Source organism: Zingiber officinale, chromosome 3B, assembly GCF_018446385.1.
Source record: "Zingiber officinale cultivar Zhangliang chromosome 3B, Zo_v1.1, whole genome shotgun sequence".
Lineage (NCBI taxonomy): Eukaryota > Viridiplantae > Streptophyta > Magnoliopsida > Zingiberales > Zingiberaceae > Zingiber > Zingiber officinale.
In genome coordinates, this window is record NC_055991.1 from 25624765 (window position 1) to 25640777 (window position 16013).

Sequence of the window (16013 nt, forward strand, 5' to 3'; positions counted from 1 at the left end):
AACACTCTGATCGAGTGTGCAGGATAAGTCCAAACAGGTCGACGGCTGACTGGATGTCTGGCACGAAGTCCAAGTGGGTCGACGGGCTGACTGGACGCTTGGCGAGAAGTCCAGCTAGGTCGACGGGCTGACCGGACGCTTGGCGAGAAGTCCAGCTAGGTCGACGGGCTGACTGGATAGCTGGCAAGAAGTCCAGATGGGTCGAAGGGCTGACCGGACGTCTGGCAAGTGAGTAAAGGTAAGTCGCTAGAAGGGAGTGACTGTGAGGACGCGTTCCCGGGAAGGGAACATTAGGCGTCGATCCGGCTTAGATCCATTTCGGATATCTAAGTCGAGATTGTGACTAGATTCCGGTCTTGGAAAGACGGAATCTAAGTCATAATCTTCTTTGATTAAAGTATAAACTGTGCTAACATCTTATTTTGCAGGATATACATATTGTTTGCCTTGGACTAACTCTTTCTTGCAGATAAAGGAGTTTCTGGAGAAAAAGTGGTCCGGGCGCCCGGGAGGCAATTTCTATCCCTGGCGTGCGTCGTCACGTGGAGCTCGTTGGTTGGGCGGGCTACGTCACACCAGGGCGCCCGGAAGGGTTCCAGGCGCCTCGAGCATCCTATAAAAGGAGGGTCAGATGGGAGCTTTAAAGACAACTGAAAAAAGAGATCTTCTACTACTTGCTCTGCTGCTCTGCGCTCCTGCGATGCTAACGAAGCTCCGACAACACACGTTTTCTTTTCGATTCATTCCTTTGTCGGTATTGCTGTCATTTTCATTAGCTTTTTCTGTACTTGGTTTGTAATAAATTTCGAATTGCTAGTGATTGCCCACCGAAAGCGGTCAACGACCGCGGGCCTTGGAGTAGGAGTCGACATAGGCTCCGAACCAAGTAAAATTGGTTTGTGTTAGTATTGTTTCTCTATTTCCGTTGCGTTTATACTTGAACGAATTTTATTCGATATTCACCCTCTAAGGCCTATGATCCAACACTAAGTCCTTTAGGAGAAGATTCATTCGTGTCTTGTCTTCTTCAACTTTTGGCTCCGATGATTTTTACTACTTGTGATTTTCACTCCATAACCCTCCCAGTAAGTGTTTTTTCTTGACCCTTCTCCTATTCTTCGATGGCTCAAGAAATCTTCACCCCCTAATATGCTACCTTCCACTTTGATTTCGATAGTTGCGACCTCGAGTCGACTAGGCTAAACCTAGAGATTCACAAAACCTTCCGTATCCATATTCCTAGTCCTCAGGACTGTCCTCATCGCCCACCTCCAAGCTTCGTTACTTTCTTAAAAGACCAACTTCACGTTAGTCTACAATTACCATCCCTCAGTTCTTTTCGAAGATAAGCCAGTATCTTCACATTATGCTTTCGCAATTTGCCCCTAATGCCTTTCACGCAATATGCGGAATGACAATCATATTTAGTTTGTATGATATCCCCTTATCCTCCCGTCCGTTCAATCACTTTTACTACCTCAAGAAGTCAGAGCCGAGGATTTTTATGATTCAATCTCGACCTAAGGCCATCTTCTTTCAAAAAAATCCCTCCTGAAATAAGGGATGAAAATCTCATTTCTTTGAGCCCATACCTTGGGTGACTAAATAGTGAGCAGATCTCCCTTCTTCCTCTGAATTGGGAGACCATCACCATGTGCCTGCATGTACTGCTGCCTCAGAGTAATTGGCAGGCATGCAGTTTAGCCTCCCTTCCTTGCTGCAAGAAAGTCTTCTTCACATGTTTAGACTAAGTCCCATTCGAACATCACTTCCCTATGCTTTTGGTAAGCCTAGGTAACTTAGCTCTTGCATTCCCACTGATTGAGGTCCTTTCTTTTTTATGAAGGGATATCATGTTTAGGGCTTACGCCCTCGGCTCCGCACGACTGAAGGAAGATGTGATAAAATGGCGAGGGAAAGCCATATTGATAGACTAGGTGGATCAGCCGATCGATTCCTCAGGAGAGTCTTCCGTGAGGAGATGCTAGCCGCGGAGCCCCTCACCATCCTTGAGGAAACTCCCATTGTAGACTTGGAGCTGCCCTTACGGCTCCAACGTAAGAGGCGTCGAGATACTGTAACACCCACTAAGCTTTTAAGATAAATATGAGAATGATGAATTTACCTTAGAAAAATATTAGTAGAATGTTGAACCAAAAAGAAATAAAAAGAAATAAAAATAGGGAGTGGTCAAGGATTGAACCTTGAACCTCTCATGATGTAAATAATAGGATTAATGGGTAATAACCAGTTGGGATAGGAATGATATATTGATAGCAAAGGAGGGAAACTCATGATAAGGATGAGAGTAAAAGCTAGCCAAAAGAAAGCAAGAAAAGAGCAAGAGAAAGGCAACTTGCCTTCCTTCTTTTCCCTCCCTCTTCCTCTTCCTTTGCCGTGACTTAAAGAGGAGAATTAAGGGGATTCATTCCCCCTTGTTTCATCATGAATGATGAGAACAAATAAATAAATAAAATAAAAATAAAATGAAAAAAAAGGGCTAAGGGAGAAGGAAAACAAAAACCAATTTTGCTACCTCTTCCCCCTTAACATAAAAGGGAGCATGTAAAGAGAAGATTTTATTTTTCTCTCATTCTCTCCTCTTCACCACCGAGAGCCCTCAGCCCCCTCTCCTCCATTTTCGGTCCCCAAAAACAAGGTTCCTCCTAGGATACAAGGAAGGCTACCAAGGGAGATCAAAGGAGGAGAACAAGAAGAAGAGACCCATTCTTCCATCACCACACTTTAGAACCACAAGCGAAAAGGATGTAAGTATCCCCTCACCTGTGGTACAAGTGGTTTTAATGTGTTTTTGGATTTTATGAGGATTTTAAAAACCTAGAAACAAAGTTGTGAAAATTCGGCCAAAGAAAGGACTTGTTGATCCTAGGAATGTTTAATATAAGCCTTGATTCATGATAATTTTTCTATACTTTGTAAGAAGGTTTTCTCTCATATTTTTATATATATGTGATGCTGGATTAGAGATGTACCTAACCCTAGAGTTTCGGCCAAAAAGGTTTTATAAGGGCTAGGGAATTTATTTGTTTACCTAACTTGCACAAAACCCTCTAAATAAATGGTTAAGGATCCATTATTGTTTTCATACTTGAAGGTTACTTGGAACCAAAAGTACCCCACTCACAAGTTTCGGCCAAGGAAGGGTTTAGGGTTAGGAATACTTTGAATTTAAACTCACCATGTTTATATGATAGAATATAGAGTTTTTTAAAGAGTTGCATGCTTGTATGTTGATAGAAACTCATGAATATCACTTTTAATGTTTCGGCCATGGTAAGATGGATGCTTTAGAATAGCTTAAACAGATTTTTAACATGCTCAAAACCTCCATGACAATAAGATATGAAAGTTGTTTGATGCTCCCATGCTTAATTAGAGTATAGGAAAAGTTGGTTGCATGATATACGATAATTATGACCACAAGGGTCCTAGCTTGTTTGTGAACCAAATTTATATGTATAGTTTCCTTGATATTTTTGCCATAAAACTTGTTTAGGTTTTCCACACTTTAGGCCACCTAAAACCTAGTTAAAGACTTGGAAGATTTCGGCCAAACATATGCTATGAGATAAAGAAAGGAAAAACCTAGGAAACCTAAGACACAATTTAAATGTATGCTTATAGTGCTTGACTTTTATACATGTTATGAAATGTGTTATGACTTTCTATGTTTTTATGCCATTTGAACAAATTCCATGCTTGATGAGGTTCGGCCATGTAGGGTTTAAAGACCTAGAAACCTTAAAATTAAGACCTCATGTGTTAAAAATGCTTCTTATGAAATTGAGATAACATGTTGATTGTGTTCACATGCTTATATATTTAACTATGATTCAAATGGACACTTTAAAGTCTCGGCCATGAAGGGATACATGCTTTAGAAATCCTAAAACTTACATTGAACATGCTCATGTCACTCTCCATGAAATATGAAATGTAGAAAGCTAAAAATTCACATGCTATATGTTGTTAGTGACCTAAATTGATGCTAAGGGAAGTTTCGACCATGACCACTTGTATGATGCCATTTATAAATTTATACATGATGTTAGAGGAAGTTCACATGCTTATATGCTTGCTTGAAAACCTAAATGAGTACTTGTAAGTTTCGGCCATGACATAATTTTAAGGGCTTAAAGGATTTAAGAATTAACTCAATTGTGCTTACCATATTCCTTGAAACAAATGCTATAAATATGGTTAAGGTTTCCATGCTTTATGTCATTTAGAACCTTGTTTCACACTTGTTAAGGTTCGGCCAAATGAGGTTTAAGGACTTGGAGAACTTAGAGTCCAAGTAAATCTTGTTTATAATATACTTCCTATGAAAATGATATGTGGATGAATTAGGTTCTACATGCTTGAATGTTGTTTAAAACCTAAATTGGCACCTAAGAGGGTTTCGGCCAAGATAAGAACCCAAGGGATTAGGAAGCTTAGTACCCAAATTAATCATGTTACATTGTTCCTTATGATTGGATGAGCACATGATACACTTTTATGCTTAGACATGTATGCTTGTGAGCTATACAAGATGAGAATTTCTACAATATGTTATGAGTTCAAAATATGCATGCTTTATGTTATGATATGTGGGTAAATTTTACATGCTTTGATGATATGATATGAGCTGAAAATATGCATGCTTATGTTATGATATGTGGTTAAATTATGCATGCTTTGATGATATGATATGAGCTGAAAATATGCATGCTTATGTTATGATATGTGGTTAAATTATGCATGCTTTGATGCTATGTTTAGTGCTTAAAATATGCATGCTTTTATAATATGCTATGTGGTTAAATTATGCATGCTTTGATGATATGATATGAGCTGAAAATATGCATGCTTATGTTATGATATGTGGTTAAATTATGTATGCTTTGATGCTATGGTTAGTGCTTAAAATATGCATGCTTTTATGATATGCTATGTGGTTAAATTATGCATGCTTGATGATATGCTTTATGCTTAAGATATGCATGTTTTTATGATCTATGCCTAAGTGATGCATATTGTTATGATATGATGTATGCCTAAGTGATGCATATTGTTATGATATGATGTATGCCTAAGTGATGCATATTGTTATGATATGATGTATACCTAAGTGATGCATATTTTTATGGTATGATGTATGCCTAAGTGATGCATACCTTTATGACATGATGTATACCTAAGTGATGCATACCTTTATGATATGATGTATGCCTAAGTGATGCATACTTTTATGACATGATGTATGCCTAAGTGATGCATACTTTTATGATATGATGTGTGCCTAAGTGATGCATGCTTTTATGATGTATGATATGTATAAGTATGACATGTACTTTACTTTATATGGCTTGTACCAAGGGTGGGCTCCATAAGCGCCCCGGGGTCGATGGAATAAGACTCGGGCCTCGTTAGGGATGGGCTCCTAAGTGCCCCTAGGTCGATGGAGTAAGACTCGGGCCTAGTATGTTTGCCTTGTAGGGTTCAAGACTTGCTACCTTGGACCTACATAGGTTGCGCGCAATATGTAAGTGGTACATAGCCGGGATCCCCTTTAAGTTGAGATTATGTTCAAATATATATGTAAGAAGAAATGATTTTAAAGATCATGAGACATACACATGTTTTTCGGATACATGTTTTTCAAATCATATTGCATATACCTTATGACTATTTATGATATGCTATGGTTGGATATGATTATGTTATGTTCCATGATATGTCCATGTGTATGATATGCCATGACTCCTTATGACGATATGTCATGATTAGATACAATTATGTTATGCTTCATGCTATGCTTTACGCTATGATATGCCATGACTAGTTATGATTCCTTCATGTTGCATGATATGCTTAAAAGAGTATGTTACATTATGTCATGACTAGTTGATATGATGCCATGTTGAGACATTATTTGATTATACTATGATTTTCGGTTTTAGTGAGTAGGAAAGGAACTTACTGAGCCATGAGTGCTCACAGCTTACTGTCCTTGTACCACAGATAAAGGAAAAAGCTGGATGAGCTAGAGGAGCAGCAGGAGAGGCAAGGAGATGTGTGTGGCAGTGGCTAGGCAACCAAATAAGAACCTGCTTTCACTACAAGAAATTATAGATTTAACCACACCAAATAGACAACAGTTTTTTGAGAAACTGTTGTCTTTTTGTCATTTAACAACAGTTTTATTGAAAACTGTTGTTGTTGGTCGTGTTTTAAAAAAAAAGACAACAATGTTTAAAAAACCTTTGTCTTTGACATACATAAGACAACGGTTTTTTTTAAATTATTGTCTATGAGATATCTTTATTTGGCATACGACAACAGTTTTAATCAATCGTTGTCTATTAGCGTTGCTTACATTTTAATGTGCATATTTTAATTTAATGTCTAAAACTATGTTGTCTTTAAAAATTATTTTATAAAAAAAATAGTCAAACATAGTTATTTGCCTATTTTCATTGATGAAGTGAAATTTATATCCCTTAATGTTTATCTCTAAGATAAAATTTGTGGTTTATTTTAAGATGGATGGATTTATTCAAATAGTAAAAATAAAATTACAATTTTGTACAAACTATATTTTGCAACAACTATTCTAAAGCGGAGGTTATACGCATTGCGCGAGCGCAAACCCTAATCGCGCTCTGCGGCACGGTGCCCGGGTACTGGTTCACGGTGTCACTGATCGACATCATCGGCCGGTTCACGATCCAAGTCCTAGGGTTCGGAATGATGACGGCGTTCATGCTGGGGCTGGCAGTGCCGTAGCACTACTGGACAACGCCTGGGAACCACATCGGCTTCGTGGTCATGTACGCCTTCACCTTCTTCTTCGCCAACTTCGGGCCGAACAGCACGACGTTCATCATGCCGGCGGAGGTCTTCCCGGCGCGGCTGAGGTCGACATGCCACGGGATATCGGCAGCGACAGGGAAGATGGGGGCGATCGTGGGGGCCTTCGGGTTCCTGTACCTGGAGTAGAACCCGGACCCAGCGAAGGCGGACCGAGGCTACCCTGCCGGGATCGGGGTGAGGAATGCCCTCTTCTTGCTTGCCGTGTGCAATCTTCTGGGGCTAGCGTGCACCTTCCTGGTGCCGGAGTCGAAGGGAAGGTCGCTGGAGGAAATGACCGGCGAGAACGAGGCGACAGTGGACGATGATCACAAAAGTTGGTATGGAGGGCTTCGGCGGCATCACAAAAGTTGGGAACTGGCTGCACCGGATCACTATCTTCCGTGCCATCGACCGTAAAGGCGCATATGTCTCCGATGCCAGCGCCTCGTCCAGAAACCTAGGTCACAAATTTTTGGGCATCGCCCTCCATGATCACCCCTCGGTCGACTTCTTCGTCATCCCACTCCCACGCCACTTAACCGTTCTCGAGGCCGACGCAAACATCCAAATCCTCATGAGCCAACTCGGATCGTTCAAGCATTCGAGTGTCAGATACTTCCAGGTCTTTGTTCCAATCTTTCCATTTCTTACATTTTTTTTCCCCCACTCCTGTTACGCTCAGAGTTCTATTAACTTGCAGCAAGAAGTATACATTTCCTTTTAACCGACAAAAGTTTACAATTCTTCATATTCTTTTTAATGCTTCTCCCCATCTGGATTGTGCAAGCAATGATGGAGAGTGACTGAATGCGTTTCATGGAAATTGGTCGTTTGGTATGATGTCGGATGCAAAGCATTTCGGTTGCATCCAAGAATTTGCTCATTTTTTTCTTCTTTTTGATGCATCTTTCGCCCCTTTCTTTACATTTTTTCAATTCTACTTGCTCCTTTATCATTCCACCAGGTTCGTCTTCCTGCTGTAACGATCACAAGATTGGGTATTCTATCCTTATTTTCGTTACTGATTGTTTAAGGGTCAGTGTGAAGTTCAAGGTCTAGTCTTGGAAGGATTGTTTTCCTGCACTTTTAGGTGTTCGACCAAATCGGTTGATTTCTTACCTTTTATAATGCTTCTCTTCATTCTTATGCTTCTACTGCTGGTTTGTGTGAGCTGATAAGAGATGGAATGCCTTAAAGAAATTGATGTCTAATAGAAAGAGATTTCCATTGCTCCCGACATTGTATCCAAGAATCTGCTGCCTTTTTTTGCTTTTTTTTTTTAAATTCTTTTTTGCCTTATTCTTTATGTTCTCAACTTCACTTGTTCATTTATCATTCCACAAGACATGGCTTTCTTCTGTAGTGCTCATCAAACATGTTATTCCATCCGAATTTTTCAAGCCTACATACACTTCATCACAACAATAGTTCACTTACTTTGAAATATATTTTAAGAATTCATCCATCTATTTAAACTGTATGAGAAGTTTAATTTAGAGTATATCACAATGAATAAAATAACAAACCTTGTTAGCCAGTTTTTGTTATATACTTTGCAAACTCTAAAGCTAGACTTGTTGTTGTTGAATGACAATCTGGACGATTCAATTAATTATCACAATTCACAAGAAGGGTCTGGTTCTTCAAGGACATGCTATGCATAAAAAAGCGGTAAAAATATCTATTGGTGTTTGCTGATAATAATATTCAAGTGATATGTTCTTGTGGCGATATATGATGTCTTTAGAATAGCTTACTATGGGAACAAAATTTACTTATTGTATCATAAGTGTGCATTTCTTTAATTTTCACTATATCTATGTGAACTTGCTAAATAAGTATTATGACATATTAATTTGTCATTTTGACATTCGAATATTCTGTAACTATTATTATCAATTTTGTGACTTTTATATTTACATGTGGAACTTGTTTAATAATTATGTTGAACTTTATGCTTAGTTTTAATTCTTAACTCCTATGTTTTGTGGTATATATTCACTTATATTAAGGGATTTGCAGGGATTTGCAGGGATTGCAGCTACTCATGCACTGAAAACTGCAGCTTTTCAGGTGTTATGTCGATATAAATTAACAGTTTTTTCAGTTGCCTTTACATATTAGATTCTAAGTTCTGATATGAATGCAGTGTGTGAAGTGGCTGGGTAAATTTGTATCACATGGAAGTTTATTTTTTATTCCTTAGGTTGTGCTTTTAGAATCTCGGGATAGAATTGGTGGTCGAGTTCACACTAACTACTCATTTGGTTTTCCTGTTGACATGGGAGCAGCCTGGTATGCTTCTTTTTTTTGTGTTTTTGTTTTCATTCCTTCTGAAGAGGATTGTGGCCAGCCTTCAAAATTTCAGTGACTAGAAGTTTTAATTTGGACACTTCAGGTTGCATGGTGTCTACAACGAGAATCCATTGGCATCTTGGATTGGAAGACTTGGTCTACCAATTTATCGAACTTCTGGTGACAATTCTGTCTTGTATGATCATGACTTGGAGAGGTAATGGTTAATTGAATAACTAACATATATCACTGATTATGGAGACTATAATCTTATGGAGACAAATTTACTTCTATTTTTCAGCTACGCACTCTTTGATAGTGATGGACATCAAGTGCCTCAAGATCTAGTGGAAAAAGTTGGTCAGGTGTTTGAAACCATTCTGGAAGAGGCAAGTTCTTTATTAACCTTATATCTGCAGTGCTGATAACTTGGAAATATTTCTCTTGTGAAATGACTGTTCAACGTTTACAGGCTAACAAACTCAGGTATGAAACAAATGAAGACATGTCTATAGCACAGGCTATTAAGCTAGTCATGGAGAGGCATTCAATATGATGCATTATTAATGAATTAAGTCTATTTTATGAGATTTCAAATTTTTTTTATCATTCATAGGCATTTAGTTTAGATCAAGTGACATTTCTTTATCTTCTTCTTACAGGTGGAGTTTGAAGGATTAGGAGAATTAAGAAGCAAGGATGAAGAAGATGAAGGATTAGGAGAATTAAGAAGCAAGGATGAAGAAGATGAAGGCATTTAGTTTATCTTCTTTCTTTATCTACTTGGTCCACTTCGATCCAAGTACGATGCAAACATGGCAAGGATGAAGAAGATGAAGGATTAGGAGAATTAAGAAGCAGTGTTTTGTTACTCTTCTAGTGTTGTACATGGTAAAAGTAGTTCAAATGCTCCAACTCTTCAAAACTGGATATCAAGATTAGGATGTTGTGTTACTCTTCTAGGATTAGGATGTTGTGTTATTCTACCTTTGTTTTAATAGTGTCGTTGTCATTTTGTTGGTTGCTTTTGAAATTTCTTCGGAATATTGTAAATATTATTTTCTAATGTTAGAAAATTATATGTTAAATTTTATTTACAAATTTAGTATTTTGAATGATTTATAATACTAGAAAATTGTATAATAAATTTTAATATTTTTTTTATTTTTTATCAAAAAAAGACAACGGTTTTTCACTGTTGTCATAAATAGTTTAAAACTGTTGTTGAAGACCCTGTTATTAAAGGTAGACGCTCAAAGACAACGGTGAAAAACTGTTGTCTTTGAAGGAAAAGACAACAGTTTTTCACCGTTGTAAAAACTGTTGTCTTTGTCTTCAAAGACAACGGTTAAAAACCGTTATCTTTGAGTACCCCCTTTAACAACACAGTCTTTAACAACAGTCCGAAAGGGGCTACGACAACGGTGAAAAACCGTTGTTGTAAGGCTTTTTTTCTTGTAGTGTTTTAAAACTTTTAAAGAACTACGCTTTGGTATCATGAATTGTAGTACCGTATGTGTGACTTGATGTTATGTTTCTACTAATTTTGATATCATGTTATTGAGGCCATGATAGTGTAGTTCGGATTTGATGAAAAAGAAAATAAAAGAAAAGTTTTTATTAAACTAAGAAAATTATTTTAAGTCTTCCGCTGTTTTAAAAAGAAAATTTGTACATAGAGTATCGTAGCCCCGTCCCTTAGGGATAGCAGGGAGGGCGGGCGTTACAGATACTCCATCAGTGCAATCATCTCTCGAGTGGCCACCTTCTACCCATCCACCTGGTCGGGGATCTACTTTAGCCCTAGAAAGCATTCCAACTTCTTCTAGGCAGGTTGCTTCACTCCCACATCCCTCTAGTCTAAGATAAGGGGAAGTGGCCTCTGTGGCAAGTGGGTCGCCTGCCACCTTCACTCCTCATGGGTTTGCCCCTTTACCTATCGTTCGGCCTCCATAGGCTCCTCCCTCATTGTCACACCCACCTAAAGGCCGCTTTCAGTTCACATCAGCTTTCAGCGTGCCATCCCTCCAAGTATTGGCTCCAGCTTAATCTTCAGATCCCTCGCCCACCTGTGGGCAAGTATGACAAAGTGCCTACTAACGGAGGCCTAGAAAGGTGCGACAAACAAAGTAGTGGATTACCCGCTGCTAGAGTTGGCGAACAAATTCTCCCAAGAGTTGACTACAGTGAGTTTTAGTTGTTCTACCCCTGTATACAGCATGCTACTAATCATGTTCTTCCATAGCTTTAGGTAACAGGGATGATCGTGTCCTAAGCCGTTGCAGGGTTTCACTTCACCGGGGGGATAAAACCCTGCCTGGGCAGATAATTGAGCAGGAGACATCTACGAGCCAAATTTTTGACCCGACTGTCACGCAAGAGGCTCAGACACAGGCTGACCTGCTCAGTGTAGTGGAGGAAAAGGCCCAGGAAACTTAAGAGATAGCTGGTATTGAGGCGGAAAAATCACAGAAACTAGAGGCCGCCCTGAAAACCAACGATGACAGGCTTTGATCGGAAAGCACAAGGAAGGGTCCAAGTGGTGGCTGAGCTTGGTGCAAAAACCCTTGAAGCCCAAGACCTTTTCTGATAAATTGAAGGAGCTGGAAACCTCCCATGCTCCTACCCTGGCGACACTAGTGGTGAAGGACGTTGAGTTGACTGCCAGCATCTTGCGGGTATTCGACCAGCAACAACAAATGGACGCTTAGAGGATTTCGTTGGAGTCCCTGCGTGTCTAGTTGGAGGTTGCAAAATCTGAGGCGACAGCTTCTAAGATGGAGCTGGCTAAGGTCTGAGTTAACCAAGTCCTAGGGAGAGTTGGCCACCTATCGAGTAGGGGAGGATGATCATTTTGAAACTAGGAAGACTGCCTACCTTACTTCCCGTGACTTTAGCTTGCAGGGCGGTGATGTTATTAACCAGATGATCCTTATTGGGATGAAGGTGTAGGATCGAAAAGAATTTAGATATCTCCACAATGACATGATATTGTCCACTTTGGGCCTAGGCCCTCATGGCTTTGCTTTTGGGATCTCCCCAAAAGGCCTCTTGCCAATAGAGATATCTTTTCTCTTTATAAACCCATGATCTTTTCCATGTGTTTTCAATGTGGGACTATGTTTGCAACTTTACAACCCCAACAATCTCCCCCTCAAACAAAGGACCACAGGCTTCCCACGTCCGATCATCGATCCACCAGGTCTTCCTGCCCCTCGGTCCACCTGACATACTAGGACTTCCTTGCCTAGTCGCAACTAGGACTTCCTGCTGGTCTCTGGTCCTCTTGATCCGAACATAGGAGCCCCCACTTCCTTTGTTCGAGGTCAATATTGTACCCACATGGCTCAATTAGATCATAGCTCTTGTGCACAGTCGGTGGCTAAACCTTATGGCAGTCCGGGCTCTTATACCAATTGTAGGATCAAAAAGAATTTAGATATCTCCACAATGACATGATATTGTCCACTTTCGGCCTAGGCCCTCATGGCTTTGCTTTTGGGCTCTCCCCAAAAGGCCTCTTGTCAATGGAGATATCTTTTCTCTTTATAAACCCATGATCTTTTCCATGTGTTTTCAATGTGAGACTATGTTTGCAACCTTGCAACCCCAACAGAAGGAACTATCACGCAATTGTAGGAGGCTGGACTACTGACATCTGAACCTCCCAAGGATTTTCTAGATAGTGAAAGGCTACTGGGTGAGCTCCCCGATGAAGCCTTCTCCACTTTTGATTAGCTTTTCATTGATCCCACTCGGATGTAGACCTAGACTTTTAACTAACTTTTACCTTCAGTTGCTCATCTTTTACATCCGTGCTACTTATTTTTACATACTTGTTAACATTAAGGCCACGTCCTTCTAGGTGTCAGTCGTGCAAAGATACCTTCGCGAGTGATGTTATGCGCTGCTAAGTAGTTGTCTTCTCTAAAGGATCGAGGATAGGTAATTTAAGCATACCCTAAAATACTAAAGATCGGGAAGTAAGTCACACAGAATCCCAATATGTTAATCAAATTGTACTAGGAGTCGGGTGACATATAGTCGGTCATCTGAGAGCTGGGCGACTTATAACCGGTCAGCTACTGAATACTTGCAGTCTTGTTGATGAGTGGTCTACCCTAGGCAGCTAGGATAAGGCATTTTACCATTATAAAGATCCACTCGGCTATAGTCAACTGGACTTAGATAGGAAAATTGCTCGAAATGGTGATAGACTAAAGTCGGTTGGACCAGATGTACTATAGGCATCATAAATGCAAGAAAAGACCTTGGGATAACGCATCTTACTATTATTTTATCTTTTCCTGATTACCTAAATATGTAGTTCCCATGCAGCAGACAAGAGGGGATGAATTGTCCTAAAAAGATAAAAAAGTAGCCTTTCTTGAAGCTTCTAACTTAAGTAAGACAAACACTTTAAAATAAGACTAAATAACATAAAAGATAAAAGAGACTACCGGATTTTACTTAGTTACAACCGGGGAGGTTGTTAATCTAAGATAAATAAAGCGTACTAAAATTCTCCTTTCGTCGTAGGCAGAGAAGCCTCTTACAAGTGTTGAAAGTATAGAAAATATAAACTGAATAAAGAATTCAAAGTATAGAAAGTGTTGTATAAAATCTTGAGCACCAGGGCTCCTTTTATAGCCTCACTGGTTGAAATGACAGTTTGATGACATGGCACGATCTGGGCATTCGGACTCGATTTGGGCACCCACAACTGGTCATCTCAGGCACCCTTTCGGCACTAAAGTGGTCTGGGCGCCCGGACTTGTTGGTCCCGGTGGGCCAACAAGAGGAGGGTGAATTGCTTGTTAAAAAAATAAACATTTCCTAACTTTCAACTCAGATTAGTAGCAACAATATAATTATAACAAGTAAATTAAACAACCACAAAATGAAAGAAGAGAAAGAAATTTACTTGGTTACAACCTAGGTGATTTTTAATCCAAGACAAATAAAAAGCACTAAAAGTCTCATTCGATGAAGGCGGGGAAGCCTCTTACACTCGTTGAATGCTCAGACAATTACTAGGAAATGAATACAAGAGTTGATGTTTATTTTCTAATTCCAGGGGTCTTTTTATAGTCCTTGAAGAATTTTATTCAGGGTTGGAAGACACCTCCAACAAGCTAGAAGGCGCCTCCAACGAGGCAGGCGAGGATAAGACTTTATCCTCGCTAACGACCACATTTTGCCCAGTCTAAGGCGCCTTCAAGTGATTGAAGGTGCCTTCCATAAGGGCTTGAAAGCGCCTTCAATAGCTTGAAGGCGCCTTCCACCAGAAAGGCGCGAGGGTGCCTACAGCGGTATCGGAGGCGCCTCCAGCTGCGTTGGAGGTGCCTCCAGCAGCTCTATCACTACAACAAAAATGGTAAATGACAACGAATATTATCTGTTGTTGTAGGGTCAAAAAATCATTGTAACTGACAACATTGTAAAATGCATTGCCCTACGACAACAGTTTTGAATCAGTTATTTTTATAGACATTCGACAACGGTTTTAATCCGTTGTTGTTTATATGCTCAAAAAATTTTTACCCTATACGATAATATTTTAAAACCGTTGTGGTAGATAATTTCAACAACAAATATAAACCGTGGTGGTAGACTCTTTTTACAATAGATATAAACCGTTGTGGTAGATAATGTTAACCGTTGTTGTTTTTAATTTTGATAATAGTTATAAACCATTGTGGTATATAATTTTAATATGTTTTATAATGGATAAAATCATTGTCTTTTATCACTTTTCACAAAAAAAGTCCATTGTGGTTACGTACTGTTTTACAACGTTTCTAACCATTGTCTTTAATGTTTATGTTGTAACATGATAATAACAAACAACTAATCTTTATTTAATATAAACAAACCACCAATACCAAATTAAATATTTACTATAATTAATCCATGAAAATATTATCTTCAAATTTTTAAAATTAACTACACACATCAAAATGAGAAAATAATAGTTGTGTAATCGAAATCCAAAATATGCTAACTAAAATATACCAAAAGAGTTGTACACTCATCAAACTTAGTAGTATCAAACCATAAATCACATGTTTTCCAGTTCACCAAATGACTTCTTCGCATTATCAAGGCAATCTAGAAACTAAATAAAGCTCACTCATCAAAAATCCCAATCCTCATGAATTACCCCTGAGTTATGTACTTGCAAGAGAAAAGTCAATTAATCAATACTTAAAACTCAAACCATTGATTTAATGCAAACAAAGTCAGAAGGAGAGAAAAATTAAACAAAATTTATCAAAGAAAAATATAAAATATAAGAGAAAAGAGAATTGTAGTAACTACATGAACTGTAACAAGAGAAGACGAGGAGGTTTCTTCTCTTCTCATCCATAACTGAAACTTTCGAATACTAGAAAAATGATGGAGACAAAAAAATCTATGATCTTTCCTTATCTGTAACCAAATCCTGGAAAGCATCTTGTAAACAAAGTTCATAGAATATTTCAGATGATACCACAAACTTTGAATTGCTCAAGTTTTTGTACACAATATTCATGAAATCAAACAGCTAGTAGTGAATAAAGAAAGAAGAATTATTCCTTCTTTTTTTTCTTCCTTTTCCTTCAGTATTATTTATGTATTGTACCAGAGATTATGATTAAAGAGTAGCTAAATGACATATAAAACTAGTTGTTAGTTATAGTATTGAAAATCAGAAATAATTTTAAAAATATGGATTTTATATCAGAAATTCATCTTATCAAATATGAATTTTATATCTTAGTAACTTTTATGTATTTTGATAAACATAAAAGTTGAATATACATTATGAATATTAAGAAGACTTTAATACATGGTTAACTGACGCAAATACTGAACAT

The 16013-nt window shown here is 38.6% G+C and overlaps 1 long non-coding RNA gene across 1 annotated transcript; it reads left to right on the forward strand.

Annotated features, from left to right (window-relative positions):
• The first annotated feature begins 8918 nt into the window (after nt 1–8918).
• LOC121968156 lies at nt 8919–9270 on the forward strand. The gene is made up of 3 exons (XR_006107972.1): nt 8919–8931; nt 9065–9153; nt 9257–9270. It is a non-coding gene; the product is annotated as an uncharacterized LOC121968156 (long non-coding RNA).
• The last annotated feature ends 6743 nt before the right edge of the window (nt 9271–16013 follow it).